Source organism: Bos grunniens, chromosome 15 (genome assembly GCF_055505025.1).
Source record: "Bos grunniens cultivar Pamir isolate PY7600 chromosome 15, Bosgru_T2T1.0, whole genome shotgun sequence".
Lineage (NCBI taxonomy): Eukaryota > Metazoa > Chordata > Mammalia > Artiodactyla > Bovidae > Bos > Bos grunniens.
Genome location: NC_141179.1, coordinates 71,334,967 through 71,360,479, shown reverse-complemented (window position 1 = coordinate 71,360,479; position 25,513 = coordinate 71,334,967). Strand labels below are relative to the sequence as shown.

General features: G+C 38.0%; 1 protein-coding gene across 9 annotated transcripts in view; it reads left to right on the top strand.

Moving 5' to 3' along the window:
* Positions 1-25,513, top strand: part of LRRC4C (leucine rich repeat containing 4C) — a 1,485,185-nt gene that overhangs the window by 1,073,712 nt on the left and 385,960 nt on the right. For 3 of the 9 annotated variants that reach the window (XR_015141670.1, XR_015141671.1, XM_086338673.1), the window contains exons 1-3: positions 2,405-2,538; positions 2,662-2,725; positions 3,156-3,232. The exons of 3 other annotated variants lie outside the window; for them this stretch is intronic. The gene's annotated coding sequence lies outside the window, so the exon portion shown is untranslated. Of the gene's footprint in view, positions 1-2,404; positions 2,539-2,661; positions 2,726-3,155; positions 3,233-25,513 lie in introns of those variants that run through there. 3 more of the 9 variants (XR_015141672.1, XM_086338680.1, XM_086338679.1) reach the window with 2 other exon arrangements.

The following is a 25,513-nucleotide window of genomic DNA, read 5'->3' as shown; positions in this document are numbered from 1 at the left end:
AGTGACCTTAGACTGTTCTCTCATGGTGTTTCTGCCAGCAAGGACACAGTGAGGAGAGGGCCATGTATGAACCAGGAAGTGAGTTGTTACCAGACCCTGAATCTATGATCCCTTGATCTTGAATTTCCTAGCCTCCAGAACTGTCAAAGTTAAATGTTTTCTTTTAAGTTACCCATTAATGGTACTTTGTTATAGCAGACTAAACTAAGGCATCCATGCAGTATCACAAAATAGCCCACAAAATTTCCTTTAAGAGAAAAAAACCAGCATCTGGGCATCCACTCTTTTGAGGACATCAAATCCAGATTACAACCACACCAAAGCAATAAGGTTTTTAACCCTTGTCCCTCTAATTCTCTGTCAACTGAAACTAACCCATGAGAAGACATGATTAGTAACATGGGAGTAAGGTAAAATATTGATTCTCAGAACATGTTCACTTATCACTTTCAATTTTTGAGGTCTGGATCTTGCCAAGGTTTGTGGCAGGAAGTGGAGAAGACTTAAACTGAATAATATAATTAAATTGAAGTGTTGCTATTAAATTGCACTGGGCTTGTCAATATCTGAGAATGGGCACAGAAAATATATTAATACTGTTTCAGGATTTCACAGTAACTAGTTCAGCATTTTTAGCAAATGGGTGTTACACTATTCTTAAGAAGTTGAGTGTCAATGAAGAGAGAGAGGCTGTATATAAATCATTAAAATGCAATTCATTTATTCAACAAATATATATTGACCATGTATTATATGCTAGGCATTGTTCCAGGTAGTACTGGGAATATAGCCACGAACACTGTGTTATACGCTTTAATATGGATTTAAGAAAAGGTGCTTTCAAATTGAAGAAGTGCTTAGTTCTGTCTTAGAGTTTGTGGAAGAGTTCATTGAGGTAATGTTTTTTCATATCTTAACAGAAGCAGAAGTTTGCTAAAGTGGGAACAATCAGGTGGAAAAATAGCGTGTGTAGAGGGAGAAAGAGGAAAGACTGAAACAGTTCAAAAACCATGCACTAGGAGTCAGCAAGATATTATCTTGGAGGAAGCATGGGTGTTGAGCCAGACAGACCTAAGTTTGCATCCAGGTGATAGTTTAGCAGCTGAGTAACAGCTGAGAACAGAGTTAGCCTCTCTGTGCTATGTTTTTCTGCCTCTTTTTTTTTTTTTTTTCCCCTCAAGCATTAGGGATCATGAATCAGACACTTATCACCTGATGGTAAGCTCATGCCTCAGCTTTCAGGTGACTTCTCTGATACCCCTTGATATGTCTGGAACTATCAAGGCTGTGGGTGGGGTTCTGATCCCTCCAAATACTCATTTTGCTGAAGTCAGGGAGAACGCATGCAGTGACTTTTTTGCCTATTGGAGAAAATCTTCTGATATCCAATCAGAAAAGTCACTTTTTTAAAAGTGGGACTTAGGTACCTATGTTTTAGGTAAATGAGGGGATAACCAGGCAGAGAAGCAAACCAAGTCATGGTTAAGGAATGAAAGATGCCCTAGACTATTCACACACTGTTAGTCATAAGGCAGAGGCTACATATGCACAGAGATGCACACATACATGTAACTAATCACAAATGTTCCTATTTAACCATGGATAATATCTATCATAGTCTGGATTATGTATTCCAGAGATTTTCTCAGGCTTAATCCTTCTGACAATCTTATGAAGTTGCTATTGGGATCCATAGAGATAATTAAGCTTCAGATCAGAGAGGTTAGGTGAATGATCCACAGTCAGATACCTAATAAATCACACACCAGCTGTCTCTTACTCCAGAACCCATGGCCTCACCCACTATGAAACACTACCCCTTCATTTGTTTGCCTGTTTGTTTTAATTTATTTTTTGTTGAAGGATAAATTGCTTTACAGAATTTTGTTTTCTGTTAAAACTCAACATGAATCAGGATTCTGGGAAGTGGGTGGAAATGCCTGTGATAAACAAACAAAGATGAAATGGATAACTCAAACCTTTGTTATTTACCAGAGGCATTTCCACCCCCTTCCCAGAATCTTCTATTAACAGGTGGGAATCTGGGCATGGCCCACCAGGGATCAGCCAACGCTCTCTTCTTTCTTCTTTTTTTTTTTTTTCGAATTGCTATTGTTTATTTTTTTTTTAGTTTTTTTTTTTTAATTTTTTTAATTTTTTAATTTTTTTTAATTTCAGGTATACACGTGCTCCCCATCCTGAACCCTCCTCCCTCCCCCCTCCCCATACCATACCTCTCTTCTTTCTAATTTCCACCGACCATCATGGCCTGGGGCTCACTGTGCTGGTTCATTTTGTTTCCATTGTGAAGTGAAGTGAAAGTCACTCAGTCATGTCTGACTCTTTGCGACCCCCATAGACTGTAGCCTGCCAGGCTACTCTGTCCGTGGAATTCTCCAGGTCAGAACACTGGAGTGGCTAGCTGTTCCCTTCTCCAGGAGATCTTCTTAACCCAGGGATCAAACTCAGGTGTCCTGCATTGGAAAAAAGATTTCTTTACCACCTGAGCCACCAGAGAAGCCCTTCCTTCCTTTGGAGGTGAGTTGTTTCTTCACCCACAAGTTTCAGAGAACAAACCTCTTGTTGTTTCTAGGGCTTGTGCCCTCGGTGTGGTCCAATCATTTCACCGTCCTTGTGTTTCCTTGATCTTCATTCTAACAGGTTCTTTGTTGTCCTCTCAACATGCTTGTTGATGTCATTATATCCATCATCATCATCATATCAGGTAGGAATGAAGAGATGTTTTGTACTTCTGTTGGCCCTGTCAATGGTATAGAAGCATGTGAATCAATCTCATAAAAGTCACAGTTATAGTTTATTTTCTACTCCTAAAAGAAATATGGACTGTGGAGGAAGCACTCTTTCCAGTGGTCAATGACATGGCCACTATAATCAGAAGCCACTCTAGACAGCAGAGATGTGGTGTGCTGGGGTGCTCGAGACTCTTGCTGAATGAGTTGCTTCAAAATGCAGATGCATTTTCTGACTCTGTCAGAATATTTTCCCTGTGGCCATATGGACATTGTGTAAGTTCAGTCAAAGGGTTTGACAGGTTATTTCTTTGGACAGCAGAGCCAGGACGTGATGTTCACCTAAGTGCTGTCAGTTTGGGTATCAAGGCTGCCAAGGCTGACGTGTTCTCCCCTCCTTTTCAGCAGGGAGGCTCCCCTGCCAAGCCAGCTTAAAATAGTTCCTTCTATTGCTCCTGGTTCTTGTTAACTGCTTGAGGCAGGTAAGAATTTTAAATCCTTAGTCACAATTATTGCATCTATTCCCAAACTAATAAGGTAGAATTAAAAATACACAGACCACACATGGGCAAAATGAAGGAAAAATGCTAACTTTCTGTATCCTCAAAGTATTTCCATTTTTTAAACATATTCTAGATGGTGATTGGCTTTATCCACAATCATTGAGTTCTAAAGGCTGTTTTTCTAGTAAATCCCACTTTGCCTGAAAGATAGGTTCCAAATTCATGCTGTATATATGAATTTCATATGAATAGCATCATATTATAAGCACCCCTGAGGGATTTGATTGCACTAAGACATTATCACAATTGTTTATAACATTAGCATTATTTCTGCAACACCTGCTTCATGGTAAACATTCTGAATCAGTTCTTAACACAACATTACTAAGTAGCAATGATTACTATTTTCCTTATGAGAAAATTAAGGGCCAAATAGATTAAGTTTATCTTCCAAGGCCATAAAATCCAAGAAGGCATAAGTGTTTTTTAATCATGTATTGCTAATTCTGAACACTAAATATTTTCCTTCTCATCATACTGTTTTTCAACATGAAAATTAAAAAAAAAATCTTTCATGAAATGAATAAACCTATGTAATTTGAAATATTAAAACATGAAAGTAACATGCTCATTTTTATTTTTTGTAGCTTTCATAGGCAGTGGAAATAGTATGGGAGAAAGGATGGACCAAAGGATTTTTAATTTGTTTGCTAACCTAGAATTCATCCAGCCCAATTGTTTTGTAGTATATGTTCCAAATTTATGGGTTGAGAGAGGTTAACTCATTTAATTCTAGTTATTACTCAGGAGTCAATTCCAGGACCAGAATAAAATCATTCTCATTCGTGGTACAAAAGAGGAGCAGCCAAGATGCCTTGAATTTGAACTCCTTTCAACGGAGTCTCCATAGCCACTAGAATAATGGCACAAACTTAGTCTTGCTGAAAATAAAAAAGGATTAATCATGTAGATAAAGATTATATTTTATTTTGTCAGTTTATTTTAAATGAAATTTAAAGAAATACTAAAAGACTAATGCACTTTTATAATAGATACATTTTCTTACACCATAAAATGAAAGCCAGAAATAATGTCTATAAATAAAAATTTTTGTATTAAGAAAATTTTTTTAAGGTTTTGTATTCAGTGTTCATAAGAATTGCATCTACTGCTTGAAAAAGGATTCTGCTGTGAACTTACATCAAACATCTAATCCCTGGATTTTCATTACTCAAGCACCTTAGAAATAGGAGAGTCCAAATACAAATAGAGGCTGTTTGAATTTCTAATGATTTTAGGTTTGGTGAGCCCAGGGGGCTAAGAGCACAAAACAAGTCTGGATGGGGTCCAGGGTCAGTTACTCTGAAGAGGGACCCATACTGTCATGGCCCTTTAGTCCATGCAGAATAGCCAGCAGTAGGGTCTGTGATAAAGATGTAATGTCTTGTTACAGACAGAGCAGGACCTTGGCTTCCACAAGACATGGTGCCATGTCTTTCCTAACTTCACTATTTTTAACTTTTTTTTAGGTTTTGTAATTATCAAATATTTCCTTTCACTTTCATCTTTATTAATAAGAAGCAAATATCCCTTTTTGTTGTTGTTCAGTCCCTCAGTCACATCAAGCTCTTTGCAACCCCATGGGCTGCAGCACGCCAAGCTTCCCTGTCCTTCACCATCTCCCAGAACCTGCTCATACTCATGTCCATTGAGTCAGTGATTCCATCCAACCATCTCATCCTCTGCCGTCCCCTTCTCCTCCTGCCTTTAATCTTTCCCAACATCAGAGTCTTTTCCAAGGAGTCAGTTCTTCACATCAGGTGGCCAAAATATTGGAACTTCAGCATCAGTCTTTCCAAGCAATATTCAGGATTGATTTCCTTTAGAATTGACTGATTAGAATTGACTGATTTAAAATTGATCTCCTTGCTATCCAAGGGACTCTCAAGAGTTTTCTCCAATCCTTAGGTCACACACACACACACACACACACACACACACAGTCTTCTCCAGCACCACAGTTCAAAAGCCTTGGCTGTATTAAAATATCAGTGAAGATTACCTGCTAAAAGTTTAGTTGATACATTCTTTCTCTTTAAGTGGTGATAATTCATTAGCTTTGACAATTTGGAACAATGTTTCTTAACACAGCCAATTTTCTTCTCCATCCTCCTCTGCCTCCCCACATCATTCTCAAATCAGTGGTTCAAGAGCTAAGACCTGAGCAACAAGTGGGAGAAAGATTGAGAACAATGATGTTCCTTAAGAGGAATGAGAGGAAATCAAGATAAATGCAATTTGTTTTCAACTTTTGTCTCCAGGACAATAGCCATCAAGTTCTAGGCTTTTATAAATGTTATTTTAGAATTGGTAAAATTCTGAGCTCTTGGGATAGTCTAGATTTTCTAGTGAATTCAAAACAGAATTGAAAATACATCTGTTCATATGATCTTACTCTCTCTTAACCACAATTTCTTACCTTGAGGCAGAGGGTGATTGGGTTAACATGGGTTCAAGCTGTCACATACATAAAGACACCATCTCAGAACTTCCAGAGGCCCATTCCTCTCCCCAAAGAAACTCCATTCTAGTCATTCTCCTTGTCACAGATGGATGTTTCTCACAGCACTCAAGTGTGCATGAAGTCAGAAATTGATTGACAGCCATAAATTCAGATCCTTTTCCTTTTATTGTACATTCTTTCCTCCAAGTCTTAAAGATGGCGAATTTAGGTATTTGGTGAAAATAAACAAGAGCATGAAGAGCTGGCCACAATCTATGTGAAGTGTTAAAATGACATTGTGTCTCTTCATGTGATTATTTACGAAAGCTTGCGATCAGACCAAGGACAACACATAGGAAGACATTGCATCCATGTCTGTTGAAATGAATGACTAAATATAAAATAAATCATGTAGGTCTAGGAGATAAAAGTGGAGATATTTCCCCCTTCTTTTCTTTATCCTTGTTAATAGTTATTTATGATGTATTTCTTGGGAGCTCTAATACAAATTATGTCTCATGTTCTTTATTTTCTGATGAAACGCATTTAATTTCCCTTAGTGGAAATTAAATCCCATTCCAACAGAGAATCTGAAAGATTCTTTTATCCAGTTTATTAGGTGAAGCACACAGCTAGTAACAATAACAGGTGGAAGCTTCCTGACTACCTGCAGTTCTATATTCTGTCATTGTTAAGTGATCTGTCAGGATTTTCATGGTCATCCTCTGCTTCCCAGACATGCTTTGAAAGCATCATTCTAAGTCTTGAGTATTATCTTAAGAGAAGAATTTAAATGTAATTTAATTCTAAACTCAGGACAATTTATTTTAACCTTCCATGATTTGATTTAGTGAATTATGTGTCATTCCTGAGACACTGGCATATTAATTATTCAAAATATACTTGTTTGGACATGGTACATCACTCAATGACCTCTATGGTGTTTTTCAGAGATGTGGGGATTCAGGCAAGATATTTGGTCATGGTGAAACAAACTTTCATCACTGTGTTTATTTTCTATACATGATGATCTTGCTTGCTTTATGCATACAAAAAAATGCTATTTGAGCTTTTTAAATATTTATATTTGTAGAAGCATATTTAACCTGAACTTTGAAACTTCCATTACACTTTGATATAAAGGTGCATAATTTATTCAAATATTCTATAGAGTACAATAAGCAGGAATTTCAGGATTAGAAAGCACTATTATTAATAATAATTGTCCATTTCATTTATTAAATTAATAATATTATTTCATTCTCTCCTAGGCCTTGTGCTATTTAGTATGTATATTTTTAATCATTTCAGACTGCCTATGTGAGAGAAGCTATCCTTTTCTATAATTTACAGGTAAAAAATTGAAGATTAGCAAGGTTTAAAATAACAGTCAAGCAACAGAATTGGGATTCAAACACAGTCTGAATGCAGATTCCTTGAACTCATTTACAGCATTAAATTACTTATACAGTGATTTGCTATACAGTGGGGTCTCCAATAACAAGATGCTTAGCACCTGCTCAGCAACTCTTTACTACTTTAAAAGTGGAAAGAAGAGTGCTTATTTTCCCAGAAGAGCAACTATATATATATATATATATATATGATTCATATTTAGTAATTTTATTATCCTCTTTATCAATGCATGTTATATACCAACTGATTATATATATGTATATCAGTAGCAATTCAAGCTGCATCTGTTTGCTAGATATGTGACCAATGTCTCAATGACTTCATATGTAAAGTACAATCACAGAAATCTACATTTGTATAAATGAGATAATTTATCAAAATCCCCTAATGTGACACCCAGTATAAAAATGTCAATATACATTCATTCCTTTTCCTTAAAAAAAATCACTACTCTCTATCTTGAGTTGCAAGTTTCTAGAAATATTTACCAGACCTTTTTTAAGAAAATATATTTCAAGAAATTATTTGTTATCTTCTGATTTTTAAAAGAAAGGCATGTACTTTGTAGAATATTTGAAAATCACAGGATGTATTATAAAGAACAAATAAAAATAACTTGAATACTGTGAGAAAACAGATGGCACGCTCCATCCAAGAGACTTAGGCAAGTTTTAGAGAAATTAAGAAGTTTCCAGGAAGCCCAATATTGAGAAGTCCGTATCATCCCTAGGTCTGTACAGAAAAGTAGAGAAAATTGTTAGTGGAGAAGTAGCTGAATGGAGTAGACCAGGTGAAAGAAGTGTTGGTCTTCATTTGATAAACACAGCCAAGCCACAGGGTGGAGAAAATTAATTCCTTCATGTCATCCTATTAGCTCTGAAAATCCTTCAAGGAACTTTCACTGTCTAAACCAAAAAAAAAGCCAGAAAACAAGCAACCAAGAAAAGGAAAGTTCAAGGCTAGCCTCCCCAAATTTAGAATATGATGCAGAAGGACAAAGAGTAAATTCAGGGAGGCTAAGAAAAGAGTCAGCACCCAGAATTTTTTGGTCTTTCTAATTGGTAATACAGGGCTTCCCAAGTGGTGCTAGTGGTAAAGAACATGGCTGCCAATACAGAGGACTTAAGAGAGGTGGGTTTAATCCCTGGGTTGGGAAGATCTGTTGGAGGAGGGCATGGCAACCCACTTCAGTATTCTTGTCTAAAGAATCCCAAGGACAGAGGAGTCTGGCAGGCTATGGTCCATAAAGTCGCAAAGAGTCAGACACAACTGAAGCAATTTTGCACACAATTTTCCCCTGAAGTAGACGAAATAACTTAGTTCAGTATTCCTCAGGCTTACACTCAAAATTTATTCATGCTTTCATTGCGGAGCATGTTATAAAGTATTTGTGTAATTCATTACTTTGTGATATAGTTCTTTTGTTTTAATATTTCATAATAAAGCTTCCAAGAATTTCTTTATATTCCAGCATTGTAGAACTTGTCTGGACAACTTGAATAAAAACAAGCCCACGTTAGTCACACTGTTCTTGCTTCTTGACCTTAATCCATGTAATCTGAAAAACTCAGTCATTTTCATGAGTAAATCATCACTTGCTTTAATCACCTCAGTTTTCCTTTTATATTCCTTTTCCCTATTTCATTATACTTTTGTGTTCTAGTAACCAAAGCTTGGTGTAAATGTTTTACTGGTTGAGATTTTTCTGGTTTTACCTATCAGGAACGGAATCCAAGCTAGCTTGAATGAAATATTTTATTGGCTTGGATATCTTTAAATTACACAGATACAGTTGTGAATAATATATAACCAAATCTAGAGGCTTAAAACTAGTAACAGTGTTACTCTTTCTCCAAACTTCTTAAAAATAAAATGCAAGGTAAATAAAATGTATCAATCATCACAGCTAAAAGCAAAATGGACATTCATAGTCATAATTTGTGTATCTGAAAAATCTACTTTAAATGATTAACCATTAGTCAATCATAAATGTAATAAAATGTTCTAGAAGTATATTTGAAATAATGAAAAGCTCTGACACAGTTGTAGAGCGATACGTGTGTAAATGAAATACAATTCAAAGCAACAGATTTTTCAAATAAACAAAATGAACAACAGTCTTGCTTATTTTGTAAACACTTTCAATTATGTGTGTAAGCTGCTTCATAATCTCTCAACGTTTTTATCTGAATTCTCTGGTGCCAACTCTTTAAAGAAAGTCTCTAGAAATATCAAGTGCATATGCGAGACACTATAGTTTCTGAGCTTAATGAGTTGTGTTAATCTAAAATATAAATTTGCTTTCAGTAGCATTGAACAAAGCCATCTGAATTATTAAAGCTTAGGGTATATTAAGGGCTTCCCTGGTGGCTAAGGTAGTAAAGAATCTGCCCATAATGCTGGAGACCTGGATTCAATTCTTGGGTGGGGAAGATCCCCTGGAGAAGGGAATGGCAACCCACTCCAGTATTCTTGCCTGGAGAGTTCCATGGACAGGGGAGCCTGACGAGCTACAGTCCATGGGGTCAAAAAGAGTCAGACACGACTGAGCAACAAACACACAATGAGGGTGTAATGATATGGTAGGCAGGATTCTAAGATAGTTCCCAAGATCCTCGCCTTCTTGTGTCCTTTCCTGGCATAATCTCCCTTTCACTGTGGGTGGGACTGTGAATATGATGAGGTATCATGCTCATGACAGGATAAGTCCTATTGCAAATGTGGATAAATTTTTCAGATGTAAAATTAGTTTTACTCCCTTTGGTATCTTCACCAGTGGAAAAAGAGAAGTATTTTCCCCAGGTGTTGTGGTCAGCAGCTGCAGTACAATTCAATCCTCAGCCTCAGGGCTTAATTTAGGGATAAGGATAGAAGGAGTATTAGAAAATAAAAAAAAAACTTACTTTTTTTCTCTTTAAACTTTCTTCCTTTAGCAATCTGACAAGTCATTATGGATAGGGGTTTTCAGAACAGACATAGGGGTAATATACATGCGTCCACTACAAGGTAAAATTATAGGTTATCCCAAAGGCTTCCAGAATTGCATTAGAGAAGCCCAGCTTGACATTGTGTCATAGCCAGTGTCCACTAATGCAAGATGATGTCTTTGGATGTATGAGTGGTGAAAAGGCAGATGAGTGTTTTATCTAATAACAATATCAGTGTGAGCTTGGCCAAGTATTGCTGATGAGCAGAGAGGGAAAGAAAGATCCAGAATTTTGTGAGTCAGATCCAAATTCTGGGATTGAATATTCGATGTTGACACTACTAGGTTTTATTTTTACTTACACATGTAATTTATTTATATACTCTTTGCATGAATATATGTATATATTGTGTATATTTGTATATATAGAGGAACTCCTTTTCCAGAAGACAGAGGCGAAGAGTAGGCATTTATAACAGTACATTTCTATGACATTATGAGCTTGAAGGCCTATTTTTTGGTACCCTTTTAATACAGGTCCAGATACACAGTGAGTACTTAATAAATTTGTATTAAATGAAAAAGTGAATGAATGGATGACCAGTTCACTTATCAGAGCAGAAATCAGAAACTCTAGTCAACAAAATTATCCTACTTCCTTGCCTTATGGTAGTCAAGCAGTAAATGAAAGCTGACATATTAGACTCATAGCTGGAACTGAAAAAAGAAATGATATAAAAAAGTACAAGTTACTGAAGAATAAAGCAGAGTTCCCCTTATTGTGAGTTCTCAATTGTTTCTGAGAGTTGCAGTGATAACTTCCATTTTTGCATAACAAATGTTTTTGGGGGTAATTAATAACTTCAAAGTATAGTACTAGGAACCATAGATTTACAGAAATAATAAGTTCAAACACTTGAGGATAAATTCATATATAAACAATTAAAACCTGGAATGATAAATGATAATGTATTTGGGGGGATTATTCAGGATAATACAAAGAGATCCTCCTGACCCAGAAAGTTGGTGAGTATGTGTGGGGCAGAGAAAGAAAATAGTAAAGTAGGTTGTTTAAATTCCCAGTAGATTCCCAGAAGTGGTAGTAGCTAAACTGAGTTTTGAAAAATGAGTAGGAATTCTTAGTAGAAAAGGAAAGAATATTCTAGTCAGAGAATGATGTGTAAAATCAAGGGAGATCACAGAAGAAATGATCGAGAAGAAGGCATGGGAATGAAATTTAAAAGGAGTAAAACTTACGGCAAGAAGACCCGTTACAAGTCTCCATGTGACAAAGGTGGAAAATTACAAAGGCTTGAGCTAAAGTAGTGCAGTACAATGGGCTCAATGAAGCCAAGCTCGACAGAAATTAAGGAGAAAATAGATAGGACCTGGTGACTATCACTGTGGTGCATAAACCCAACAGGAAAGGAAGGAATCATTTATTTCCAGGTGGCTTCCTCAATTATGTAGTGCTTAAATGGATTTACCTAACTCTATCTGAGCCCCAAACATATGATACTATCATCTATCATGCTCCTTTTTTTTTTAAATAAAAAAGAAACCTTCACCAGCCCTACAAACATTTAAAATGATATTCCATCATACTCTATTAAAAAAAAAAATCAAGGAGAAACCTTCATAATACCGTTGGACAGCCATCAGAGCATTCAAACCAGCTGCTGTTGTTCAGTCGCCCAGTCGTATCTGACTCTGCGACCCCACGGACTGCAGCACACCAGACCTCTCTGTCTCTCACCATCTCCTAAAGTTTGCCCGAGTTCATGTTCATTGCATCGGTAATGCCATCCAGCCATCTCATCCTCTGAGGCCCTCTTTTCCTTCCACTCTCAATCTTTCGCAGTATCAGGGACTTTTCCAATGAGTTTCTGTGTGCATTGGATGACCAAAATCCTGCAGCTTCAGCTTCAGTATCAGTCCTTTCAGTGAATATTCACGGTTGATCTCCCTTAAGATTGACTGGTTTGATCTCCTTTCTGTCCAGGGGCCTTTCAGGAGTCTTCCCCAGCACCACAGTTTGAAGGCATCAATTCTTTGGCGTAAAGGCTTCTTTATGGTCCAGCTCTCAAAATCATACATGACCACTAGGAAGACCATAGCCCTGACTATATGAACCTTTTGTCAGCAGAGTAATGTCTCTGCTTTTCAACATGCTGTCTACATTTGTCATCACTCTTCCCAGGTAGCTTAGTGGTAAATAATTCAAACCAGAGAAGCTGAAAATATGAGTTAGGCAGCCATGGAAAGTTGGTGAGACAAGGATGAACTCCTGGACAAGCAGGTCAAAGGATCGCGGTAGAGAGCATGCTCTAAGGAAGGATTTAAGACACAGAAAGTAAGAAGGACAGAAAGCAAGAAGTCCAAAAATGAATCCAAAGTATAGAAGTCCAAGGTATAAATCAGAGAAATTCATCTAGGATTCAGTTATTCAAAAACCCAAATAGGCAGGCAACATTCATGAGATCCAGCAGCAGAAAAAAAAGATTCTGTTACTGCAGGGTCATAGGGCCAAGGGTAAAAGTTTCAGTTCTGAGAGAAATGAAATACTAAACATCCAAATTACTGTTGAATAAAAAAGAACCGATTATTGAAGAACTACAATACCATAGTCTGTTGGCAAGGTTGATTCACTGTTACTTTGTAAATAAATTGCTGACAAAAGACTCTTGTATTTCCCCCATGAGAATGTGTGGTCTCTTATCTGAGTAGGGGTCAAAGGCCTAGAGAGATTTAATGGGTTCTGCTTTACAAGTTACAGAGTTGCAAGGACAATGTGCCAGGAAGGTCAATGCAGATATTTTTCTATCCTTATTTTTTTTCCCCTTGTGACTTTAAATGACTTGAGTTAAGCCAGAAGAATTGAAGTTACATTTGCCAAGTGCTTAGACACATGCAAATTCTGTTTGTTCTTTTCTAGCTAATATATTTTCCCACCACTGAGATTTTCTCATAGCTCCCTGGCCTGATGATGCAGTTAGAACTCTGTGTAGCCTTCGAAATCTGAGACTTCATTTCAAAAGCTAATTTAACATTTATTTGCTATGTGAGTAAGATAGCTACTTAGAATCTTGAAATTCACTTTATTCACCAATAGCTTGGATGTTGATAATATTATACACATGTTACAGTATTATGGGTTTGAGATTATATAATTTTGTAGGAAAGTTTAGAAAGGCAAAGCACTAATAAAATGATATCATAAAATTAATAAGTAAATAAACAGTTCAGTTCAGGTCAGTCGCTCAGTCATGTATGACTCTTTGCCACCCCATGAACTGCAGCACACCAGGCCTCCCTGTCCAACACCAACTCCCGGAGTACACCCAAACCCATGTCCATCAAGTTGATGATGCCATTCAACCATCTCATTCTCTGTTGTCCCCTTCTCCCCCCGCCCTCAATCTTACCCAGTGTCAGGGTCTTTTCCAATGAGTCAGGTCTTCGCATCAGGTGGCCAAAGTATTGGAGTTTCAGCCTCAACATCAGTCCTTCCAATGAACACCCAGGACTGATCTCCTTTTGGATGGACTGGTTGGATCTCCTTGCAGTCCAAGGGACTCTCAAGAGTCTTCGCCAACACCATAGTTCAAAAGCATCAATTCTCTGGCGCTCATCTTTCTTTATAGTCCAACTCTCAGGTCCATAAATGGCCAGTGGAAAAAAAAAAAAAAAACATAGCCTTGACTAGGACCTTTGTTGGCAAAGTAATGCCTCTGCTTTTTAATATGCTATCTAGGTTGGTCATAACTTTCCTTCCAAGGAGTGTCTTTTAATTTCATTGTTGCAATCACCATCTGCAGTGATTTTGAAGCCCAGAAAAATAAAGTCAGCCATTGTTTCCAATGTTTCCTCTTCTATCTGCCGTGAAGTGATGGGACCAGATGCCATGATCTTCGTTTTCTGAATGTTGAGCTTTAAGCCAACTTTTTCACTCTCCTCTTTCACTTTCATCAAGAGGCTCTTTAGTTCTTCTTCACTTTCTGCCATAAGGGTGATGTCATGTGCATATCTGAGGTTATTGATATTTCTCCTGGCAATCTTGATTCCAGCTTGTGCTTCCTCCAGCCCAGTGTTTCTCATGATGTACTCTGCATACAAGTTAAGTAAGCAGGGTGACAATATACAGCCTTGACGTACTCCTTTTCCTATTTGGAAGCAGTCTATTGTTCCATGTCCAGTTCTAACTGTTGCTTCCTGACCTGCATAAAGGTTTCTCAAGAGGCAGATAGTATTAAAGTCTATCATTTTTCCATGAATCAAGATGAATTTGTTTTTTTCGTATAAAAAAAAGAAATTCTTGAATTTGTAGAGCTCAGTAAAAATTTGAAACTAGATTAAACAAAAATACTCTGAACAACTTATTTTTTATGAACAGGGTTCTAAATTAATTACTCAATTAGATATATTCTGGTCATGTTTTTAATTAGTTTATTGCTAGTTTCTCCTTTGTAATGAAATGCACATCTTGGATCAGGTTGCTTTTGATCTATTTGACAATAATTCGAAAATTCCATACATGACAGTAGTCTCATTGTGCATACCTTTTAGAATTTCTTTGCTGCCTAACTCTTCAGGTGCCAAATTCTACCTAACCTCTCTGTTAATGATGTATCAAAGATGTCTTCATCTGTCATACGATACTGAAATTTATGTTTAACAAGGTCTTAAACCTGCTGAAATTTGATCACTCTGTAGTACCTGGTAAAAGTTTGTAACCAGGAACTGTGACAGCTCACAGTTCCAAATTGTGAATAGAAGTCTATTTCATACCTTGTGTGTGCTTAGCACTCAGTCATGTCTGACTCTTGTGACCCCGTAGACTATAGCCTGCCAGGCTTTTCTGTCCTTGGGATTCTCCAGGCAAGAATACTGGAGTGGGTTGCCATTTCTTTCTCCAGGGGATCTTTCCGACCCAGGAACGGATTGAAAGTTTCCTGCATTGCAGTCAGACTATTTACCGACTGAGCTATGAGGGAAGCCTGATTTCATACTTTATGCCAATGAATTAGAAAAAGAAGATACTAATATATGCCAAGGATTCCCAGGTAACTCAGTGGTAAAGAATCCACTTGCCAATGCAGGGGATGCAGGAGACATGGATTAGATCCCTGGGATAGGAAGATCCCCTGGAGTAGGAAATGGCAATCCACTCCAGTATTCTTGCCTGGAAAATTCCATGGACAGAGGAACCTGGGAGGCTACAGCCCATGGGGTTCAAAGAGTTGGACATGACCAAGCAGCTGAGCACACACAGAGGCATGCGTCAAGTGTCCTGAGGTAGGCTCAAGTCCAAGGCCAATTCTTCCTTTTCAGAGATAGTGAGTTATGTTGCTTAAAAGTAGACTGTGGAGTTGGACAGTTCTGACCTTGAGATGGATCCTGCCACTACTGTAGCCATGGGCAAGTCACCATTTTGTCATCCTTAAATAGGAAACTAGTGAAATCTATATCTCATTAAGTTGTTCAGATTAGTTGACATAAGGGAGCACCAACACAGAGGAAGCAATCAGTGGCTGTTAGTTGTTGCTGTGATCAGAAAATGTAGAAAGTGTAAATGAAAGTCGCTCTGTCGTGTCCGAATTTTTGCGACCCCATGAACTATACTATATAGTCCGTGAAATTCTCCAGGCCAGAATACTGGAGTGGGTAGCTATTCCCTTTTCCAGGGGATCTTCCCAAGCCAGGGATCAAAGTCAGGTTTCCTGCATTGCAGGAAGATTCTTTGCCGGCTGAACCATCAGGGAATCCCAGAGATCAAAGAACTCTAATTTTGCCTTCAGTTCAGTTCATTTCAGTTGCTCAGTCGTGTCCGACTCTTTGCGACCCCATGAATCGCAGCACGCCAGGCCTCCCTGTCCATTACCAACTCCCGGAGTTCACTCAGACTCACGTCCATTGAGTCAGTGATGACATCCAGCCATCTCATCCTCTGTCGTCCCCTTCTCCTCCTGCCCCCAATCCCTCCCAGCATCAGAGTCTTTTCCAACGAGTCAACTCTTTGCATGAAGTGGCCAAAGTACTGGAGTTTCAGCTTTAGCATCATTCCCTCCAAAGAAATCCCAGGGCTGATCTCCTTCAGAATGGACTGGTTGGATCTCCTTGCAATCCAAGGGACTCTCAAGAGTCTTCTCCAACACCACAGTTCAAAAGCATCAATTCTTCCGTGCTCAGCCTTCTTCACAGTCCAACTCTCACATCCATACATGACCACAGGAAAAACCATAGCCTTGAATAGATGGACCTTTGTTGGCAAAGTAATGTCTCTGCTTTTGAATATATTATCTAGGTTGGTCATAACTTTCCTTCCAAGGAGTAAGTGTCTTTTAATTTCATGGCTGCAGTCACCATCTGCAGTGATTTTGGAGCACAGAAGAATAAAGTCTGACACTGTTTCCACTGTTTCCCATCTATTTCCCATGAAGTGATGGGACCAGATGCCATGATCTTTGTTTTTTGAATGTTGAGCTTTAAGCCAACTTTTTCACTCTCCTCTTTCACTTTCATCAAGAGGCTTTTTAGTTCCTCTTCACTTTCTGCCATAAGGGTGGTGTCATCTGCATATCTGAGGTTATTGATATTTCTCCTGGCAATCTTGATTCCAGTTTGTGTTTCTTCCAGTCCAGCGTTTCTCATGATGTATTCTGCATATAAGTTAAATAAGCAGGGTGATAATATACAGCCTTGATGTACTCCTTTTCCTATTAGGAACCAATCTGTTGTTCCATGTCCAGTTCTAACTGTTGCTTCCTGACCTGCATACAGATTTCTTAAGAGGCAGGTCAGGTGGTCTGGTAGTCCCATCTCTTTCAGAATTTTCCACAGTTTATTGTGATCCACACAGTCAAAAGCTTTGGCAAAGTCAATAAAGCAGAAATAGATGTTTTTCAGGATTTGAAAGAGCTCAACTGGAATGCTATCACCTCCACCACCTTTGTTCATAGTGATGCTTTCTAAGGCCTTAGAACGTGTCTTTAAAATGCTGAAAGATGATGCTGTGAAAGTGCGGCACTCAATATGCCAGCAAATTTGGAAAACTCAGCAGTGGCCACAGGACTGGAAAAGGTCAGTTTTCATTCCAATCCCAAAGAAAGGCAATGCCAAAGAATGCTCAAACTACTGCACGATTGCACTCATCTCACATGCTAGTAAAGTAATGCTCAAAATTCTCCAAGCCAGGCTTCAGCAATACGTGAACCGTGAACTTCCAGATTTTCAAGCTGGTTTTAGAAAAGGCAGAGGAACCAGAGATCAAATTGCCAACATCCACTGAATCATGGAAAAAGCAGGAGAGTTCCAGAAAAATATCTGTTTCTGCTTTATTGACTATTCCAAAGCCTTTGACTGTGTGGATCACAATAAACTGTGGAAAATTCTGAAAGAGATGGGACTACCAGACCACCTGATCTGCCTCTTGAGAAACCTATACGCAGCTCAGGAAGCAACAGTTAGAACTGGACATGGAACAACGACTGGTTCTAAATAGGAAAAGGAGTATGTCAAGGCTGATATATTATCACCCTGCTTATTTAACTTATATGCAGAGTACATCATGAGAAATGCTGGGCTTAAAGAAGCACAAGCTGGAATCAAGATTGCCAGGAGAAATATCAATAACCTCAGATATGCAGATGACACCACCCTTATAGCAGAAAGTGAAGAGGAACTAAAAAGCCTCTTGATGAAAGTGAAAGAAGAGAGTGAAAAAGTTGGCTTAAAGCTCAACATTCAGAAAATTAAGATCATGGCATCTGGTCCCATCACTTCATGGGAAATAGATGGGAAACAGTGGAAACAGTGTCAAACTTTATTTTTCTGTGCTCCAAAATCACTGCAGATGGTGACTGCAGCCATGAAATTAAAAGACATTTACTCCTTGGAAGCAAAGTTATGACAAACCTAGATAGCATATTCAAAAGCAGAGACTACTTTGCCAACAAAGGTCCATCTATTCAAGGCTATGGTTTTTCCACTAGTCATGTATGCATGTGAGAACTGGAGTTTGAAGAAGGCTGAGTGTCGAAGAATTGATGCTTTTGAACTGTGGTGTTGGAGAAGACTCTTGAGAGTCCCTTGGACTGCAAGGAGATCCAACCAGTCCATTTTAAAGGAGATCGGTCCTGGGTGTCCTTTGGAAGGAATGATGCTAAAGCTGAAACTCCAGTACTTTGGCCACTTCATGCAAAAAGTTGACTCATTGGAAAAGACTTTAATGCTTGGAGGGATTGGGGGCATGAGGAGAAGGGGGTGACAGAGGATGAGTTGGCTGGATGTCATCACTGACTCGATGGACGTGAGTTTGAGTGAACTCTGGGAGTTGGTGATGGATAGGGAGCCCTGGCATGCTGTGATTCATGGGGTCGCAAAGAGTCGGACACGACTGAGCGACTGAACTGAACTGAATGCAAGGTGTAATGTGAGCATTTAGTCAGAATGTAGAATACAATCCAGTTGAGATGCCATAAATGTGAAAAAGAAAAAAAAAAGCATGAAACTAACTGCTTCTACATGTGGAAATATTGTATTAGCTTCTGGTGGCTGCTGCTACAAATTTACTACAAACACCATGGCTTAAACAACGGAAATTTATGTTCTCACTAATCTAGAGGCCAGAGGCCCATTATCAGTTTCACTGGACTGAAATGGAAGTTCTGATCTGGGTTCTCCCCTTGGCAGGCTGTATAGAAGAAGCCATTTCTTGCTTCTTCCAGCTTCTGGTGACTCCAAGGATTCCTTGGCTTTGCGAGCATCAATCCAATGTCTGTCTTCCTGGTCACATTTCCTTCTCTTCTCTGTTTACTCTCTGACTCTCTCTCTTTGTGAGAGGGATTATGAATGCATGTGATTTCATTAAAAGTTCACCTAGTAACTCAGGAGAGTCTCCCCATTTCATGATTCTTAATTTAAGTACATCTACAAAGTCTTTTTTCTGCCACATAAGGCAACATGGATATCATTTAAAGACCATCATCAGGCTACAACAGATAGCCATGCAAATGTTCTTTACAGAGCTACAACCAGAATCTGGATAGGAAAAATTTTATAAAGACTGTATTTGTTAGGTTTCAACTGAAAATAATAGAAACCTTAAAGCTACAGTAGTATGAACACCAAAGATTTATTTTTCTCTCATTAAATTAAGTGCAACAGTAAAATATTCACACACACACACAAGGGGATTGTGTATCTTCTGTCTTTTAGTCCACAATCCTTGGCAAGTTTCCTCATGAATTAGTATAGCCAAACCTTCTTTTCATCATTGAGCTAACCTTCCAATTGAAACAAAACAAGAATAAAAAAAAATTAAAGGGCTTTCTAGGGTGCCCCCCAAATAACTTTGCTTACCCACACCGGTTTCCTCAATTTGCAAAGGGAGTTTCCAGTAGGACACAATTTCTACTTTCTAATATCAAAAAGATGGAGAGAATGAACATTGTTTAGTCAGCTGACTACAGCCAGGCTAACCAGAAAGCCATTCTCATTTGAATATCATTCAAAGAAGATTTAATTTCTCCTCTAGAGATATTTACATTAGAGGTAATCATAATGAAACCTTTATTATGAAAATGTACAAACATTCAAAGACTTTTAAGACATTAAGAATAGTAATAATTATCTCATTTGAAAAGTAATTGTATTTGATAATATTTACTCATAATTACTACTCTATTCATTTATCCTTTTTTGTATCTTTCTTTATTATCTATCTAATTTTTCAACCAGTTGAGAGATGGAAAGTAAACCACGCAACTCATGATGGTTTATAAGATCTTCAAGTTTCTTCTAAAAATAATGTTCCTCACATCAGTAGCATCTCAATTAAAAGATAATAATTTTCTAATATTAGCTAATGCAAGTGCTAGTGCTTAAATTTCCTCCTTTGCCTCAAAAAAATACAATAGAATATTTTTCAAAACCAGAGAGTTAAACAAAGTTAAGTTCATGTATCATATTTATTAGGTATTTTTTAGTCTTTTCTAATCTACAATTCCTCATTTTCCCTGGTTAGTGAATTTTTGAAGAAAGCAGACCAGTTGTCCGATAGGATGTTTTATATTCTTTGTCAGATTCATTCCTTGTGGAATGTGTTAACTTTTTTTTCCATCTCCTTTATATTGTAAAATGTAAGTTGTATCTAAAGGCTTGATATTTTACCTTCGGCAAAAAAAAAAAAAAAAAAACTTGAAAAGCAATGCTGTGTATTTTGCATCGTATCAGGAGGAATATATTGTCAGATTGTGTCAATATTAGTGATTCTAAGTTTGACAACTTTGTGAAAGTACAGTTGGCAGACTGTTTCCTTGAGAAGGTTTATTTTCCTCTTGGATATTAGCAAATAAACTGTAGGATGCTTCTTTGGTGCCATGAGACTACTGGTTTTAGCATTCATCACTTTCTGGAAGAAGGAGTTTTAGGTGTGTGTGTTAGTCACTCAGTTGTGGCCAGCTTTTTGCAACCCCATGGACTACAATGCTCCAGGCTCCTCTGTCCATGATATTTTCCAGGCAAGGATACTGGAGTTGGTTGCCATTTCCTTCTCCAGGGGATCTTTCCAACCCAGGGATCGAACCCAGGTCTGTTGCATTGCAGGCAGACTCTTTACCGTCTGAGCCTCCAGGGAGGATGGTTTTGGGGGGATTTCAAAATAATGTTTTTGTATCATATTCATCCCATATATTAGCAAGTATTCTTCTGAGGAAAGAATTTGCCACAACAGCAGAATATGAACATATAATCTTTTCTTTTAAAAAAAAATGGGGTAATGTTTAACTACATTTTATTACTAATTTTCATATTAACACATTGGTGTAACAATCGCTACAACTGATGGCAAACGTGATTGCCATCACACAAAAGGGGTGTGTGTGTTTTCCTCTTTTGTTTTAATTATTACCATATTTTTTATTCTTTCAGTATTTTAAACCCAAGTGTCATTTTTCTCTTTAGGCTGAAACAACATCAAATTTAGCCAGAAAGTGACCCTCTAAGTTGGCTTATGTGTCTTTTCCTTAGAACCCCATGTGGTTTTTCAGGCACAGCTGGGAGTCCCCGGTTCACCCTCCATCCTCGCTGCTTGGAATCAGCCAGGATCTGAACTGCAGGTCTTCCATATGCTATTCCTACAAGGCTGTTTCAGTAAATGATGCTAGCAAATTTATATGTCTTTTCCCTGACACTAAAAACTTTTTTGCCCAATAATATTTAAATATTTGCTTGTTTGTGTTATACTGTGAGATTTAAAAATTAATTCTAACTGCATGCTGTTGTTCAGTAACTAAGTCATGTCCTACTCTTTGCCAACCCATGAACTACAGCATGCCAGGCTTCCCTGTCCTTCACTCTCTCCCAGAGTTTGCTCAAACTCATGTCCCTTGAGTCAGTGATGCCATCCAGTCATCTCGTCCTCTATTGTCCCCTTCTTCTCCTGCCCTCAGTCCCCTTCTTCTCCTGCCCTCAGTCTTTCCCAGCATCAGGGTCTTTTCCAATGAGTCAGCTCTTCATATCAAGCAGCCAAGTATTGGAGCTTCAGTTTCAGCATCAGTCCTTTGAATGAATATTCAAGGTTGAATTCCTTTAAGATTGACTACTTTGATTCCCTTACTGTCTAAGGGACTCTCAAAAGTCTTCTCCAGCACCACAATACAAAAGCATCAGTTCTTCGGCATTCAACCTTCTTTATGGTCCAACTCTCATATGCATAAATGACTATTGGAAAAACCATAGCTTTCACTATACGGACTATTGTTGGCAAAGTGATGTCTGTGTGTTTTAATACCCTGTCTAGGTTTGTCATAGCTTTTCTTCCAAGGAGCAAGCATCTTTTAATTTTAGAACTGCAGTCACTGTCTGCAGTGATTTTGGAGCCCCCCAAAATAAAAAATGTCACTGTTTCCACTTTCCCCCCATCTATTTCCCATGAAGTGATGGGACTGGATGCCATGATCTTAGTTTTATGAACGTTGAATTTTAAGCCAGCTTTTTCACTATCCTCATTCACCTCATTAAGAGTCTCTTTAGTTCCTCTTCCCTTTTGGTCACTAAGGTGGTATCATCTGCATATCTGAGGTTGTTGATATTTCTCCAGAAAATCTTATTTCAGCTTGTGATTCATCCAGCCTGGCATTTTGTGTGATATACTCTGCATGTAAGTTATATAAGCAAGGTGACAATACACAGCCTTGACGTACTCCTTTCCTAATTTTGAACCAGTCCATTGTTCCATGGACTGGTTATTCTTGACCTGCATGCAGATTTCTCAGGAAGCAGGTCAGGATGGTCTGGTATTCCCATCTCTTGAAGAATTTCCACAGTATATTGTGATCCACACAGTCAAAGGCTCTAGCATAGTAAATAAAGCAGAAATAGTTGTTTTTCTGGAACTCTCTTGCTTTTTCAAAGATTCACCGGATGTTGGCAATTTGATCTCTGGTTCCTCTGCCTTTTCTAAATCCAGCTTGTACATCTGGAAGTTCTTGATACACATAATATTGAAGCCCAGCTTGAGGGATTTTGAGCATGACCTTGCTAGCATGTGAAATGAGCACAATTGTATGGAGTTTGAACTTTCTTTGGCATTGCCCTATAGTTAATATAGTCTAATATAGTCAGTAGTATATTAACAGTAGGCCTAGTAAGTAAATTTGTTATTTGCATGCCACTCTCTGACCCCTTTTGCCACACTGAATATATGCACACACATTCAGTCATTCAGCCATTTCTGACTCTTTGCCACCCCGTCGACTGTAGCCCACCAGGCTCCTCTGTCCATGGAATTTCCCAGGCAAGCCACTGGAGTAGGGTGCCATTTCCTAATCCAGAGGACCTTCCCCACCCAGGGATCAAACCCAGGTCTCTTGTGTCTCCTGCAATGGCAGGCAGATTCTTTTTATCACTGTGCCACCTGGGAAGTCCTCTTTTTCTTGGAGATCACTACAAAACAGGATACAGAAAACTCCCTTGATTCATTTCCATATTTATGTGTCTATTTTTTAGGATGTTATAATATTCCATTGTTTTTCTGTCCCCTGTGAACAGACATTGGAGTTGTTTAAAATATCTTACCATTAGAAATAATGCTACAGTGAATAATCTTGTGCCTATTTTATTTCTGAAGATGTATCTTTAGTAGAGATTCCTAGAAATGAGATTATTGAATAAGAGAACAAAATTTTTTGAGATATTGGAACGTTTTCAAACATCATACATGTACATTTTGTACTCAGACCAGATATATGAGAATATCTCTTTCTAGTCTTTCCAATAGAGATATTGTCAAACACAAATTTTTGCCAAATTGAGGGGTATGACATAGCATTTCACTACTGTTTTAGTTTGTGTAATACTTACTACGAGTTAAGCATTTTCTTTTGAACATTTTAGGGCCAGTTGCTTCTCTTTTAATGATGAATTTTTTTTTTTTTTAATTTCTGGAGTTTCTTAGATTTTGGTTCTGTTAGTTTTGTTTATGTTATTATGCTTTTTTCTCTTCAAAGAATCATGTAATATATATATTGACTATCCACTGCCTATCTTCTATAATCAATTACAGTAACTATAATTTTTACCTACTTCTTCCTTTGATTTCATTTATTTGGGTTTCTTCTAATTCCTAGCATCAATGCCCCTTTTGGTAAAATATGCTCTCCCTGGGTTTCCCTTTAAGTCATTCTTTATTTTCAAGATAATTTTGCCTTTTTTTCTTCCATTCATTTCTTTTTGCAATCAGTCAACAGCTATTTCAGTTCAGCCTTCCTTATGTTTATCCACTTTTATTCAGAATACTTAAGTTTCTGATGTGTGATTTTCTTGCTTGACCATAATTGCTTGCTTAACTCACGGTGGTTGCTTCTACTGATTTTGTTTTCTAAATCATTGGTCACATTATCTTGCCCCTTTACAGCAAGACTTGGGCGCTCTCTACTTTAGCCTATTAACATGTTTCCTTACCTTAGAAGAGTTTCCTCTCTCTCTCTATTTTTGTCTATTTATTTTTTCTGTGGTCACAGACGTTTTCAGCCTCTAAGGAATTGTTTTCCCTCTTCATCCCCTTTCTAATTTCATCACCACAGGAGATTTTTCTTCTCCCTCCATCATTGTCCCCCATCTTCCATGAGTTGATGCCAAGAATGAAATAATGCCTAAAGTTCCCCAAGATTCTTTCTCAGCTTTCATGCCCTAATCCCAGATGCAGTTCACTGCTTTGGGCACATGAAGGGCTGGCCCAAATAGAAAGGATTTACCTGTGCCCAGCCATGGTTATTCTTAGGTTGTATAGACACCCAAGGACCCAGGGGAAAGAAGTTCAGGTGAACGGAGACTTTTTCTGTGAATTTGACTCTTTTGAACTGTAAGACATCATGCCGATAAAACAGAGACATTGGAAGTTTTTTTTTGGTTTTATGTTTTGTTTTGTTTTTTTTTTTAATGTTGATCTTTTTTCCTTTACTCCCATTTATGGTACATTTACTCTTTTTCTGCCATTTTATTAGGAATGAAACCAGATGTGGATCTTTCTTATCTAGATATTGTCTCTTTATGAAATTTAGTTTACTTGGGCTTTTTGTTCCCTCAGCTACTCTGGTGTGTTTTTAGAAACTGTAATTTACTTTATTTCATTGTTTTTAGCTTACTGATCCTTTTTTTTTAATTTTATGGTTAGGTTATGTCGGCTAAAAACATATATGCAATCTAGAAGTGGAGGATTATATTCTACGGATTTTTTAGGACTTAATGTTGGGGAGACAGATTCTCAAATAGCTCTGAGTGACTGCTTTGAAGAGGTAAGGCAGGAGTCAGGATATATAGGAGTTTTTACCACAAAGAGAGGGTTGTCTAAACTTCAAAAGATTATTGTTAATTAAAGAAAATCAGACATCTCGAGTTCATGAATTTAGCACTCTTCTGTGTATCGGAATATGTAAGAGTCTTGAAATCATTCTTTTGATATTCACCTTAGCTATCTAGGGCCTGCATCCTTTTCTTTCGCATCCTGAGTTCCCTCATCCCTGCAGGATGGCTGCAGTTGTCAAAAGCTTGGCAGCGGACAGCCCATTTTGTCCCCATCCTGCATTCCTTTGGGGCTCACCATGGGGTAGGGGGTGGATGCAGTGGCTTGATGGCTGCTTCATGCCTTGTTTACTGATACTGCAGAGAGTATTTTTCATTCATAGGTAGAAGAAATGGTCTCCTTCAACGTCTTACACCCTCTCTGAAAACTCATTAGAATGTGTTTTAAAGGATTAAACTTGCCTCTTACTATAATAGAAAATTAATCTGCTGCTGCTGAATCTAGAAGTACTAAAATGCTATCTGTTGTTTTGGCTGTACTCCTGGCCTAGGATTTTTTATTTAGCTTGGGTAGTAATAGAAGGCAATGGCACCCCACTCCAGTACTCTTGCC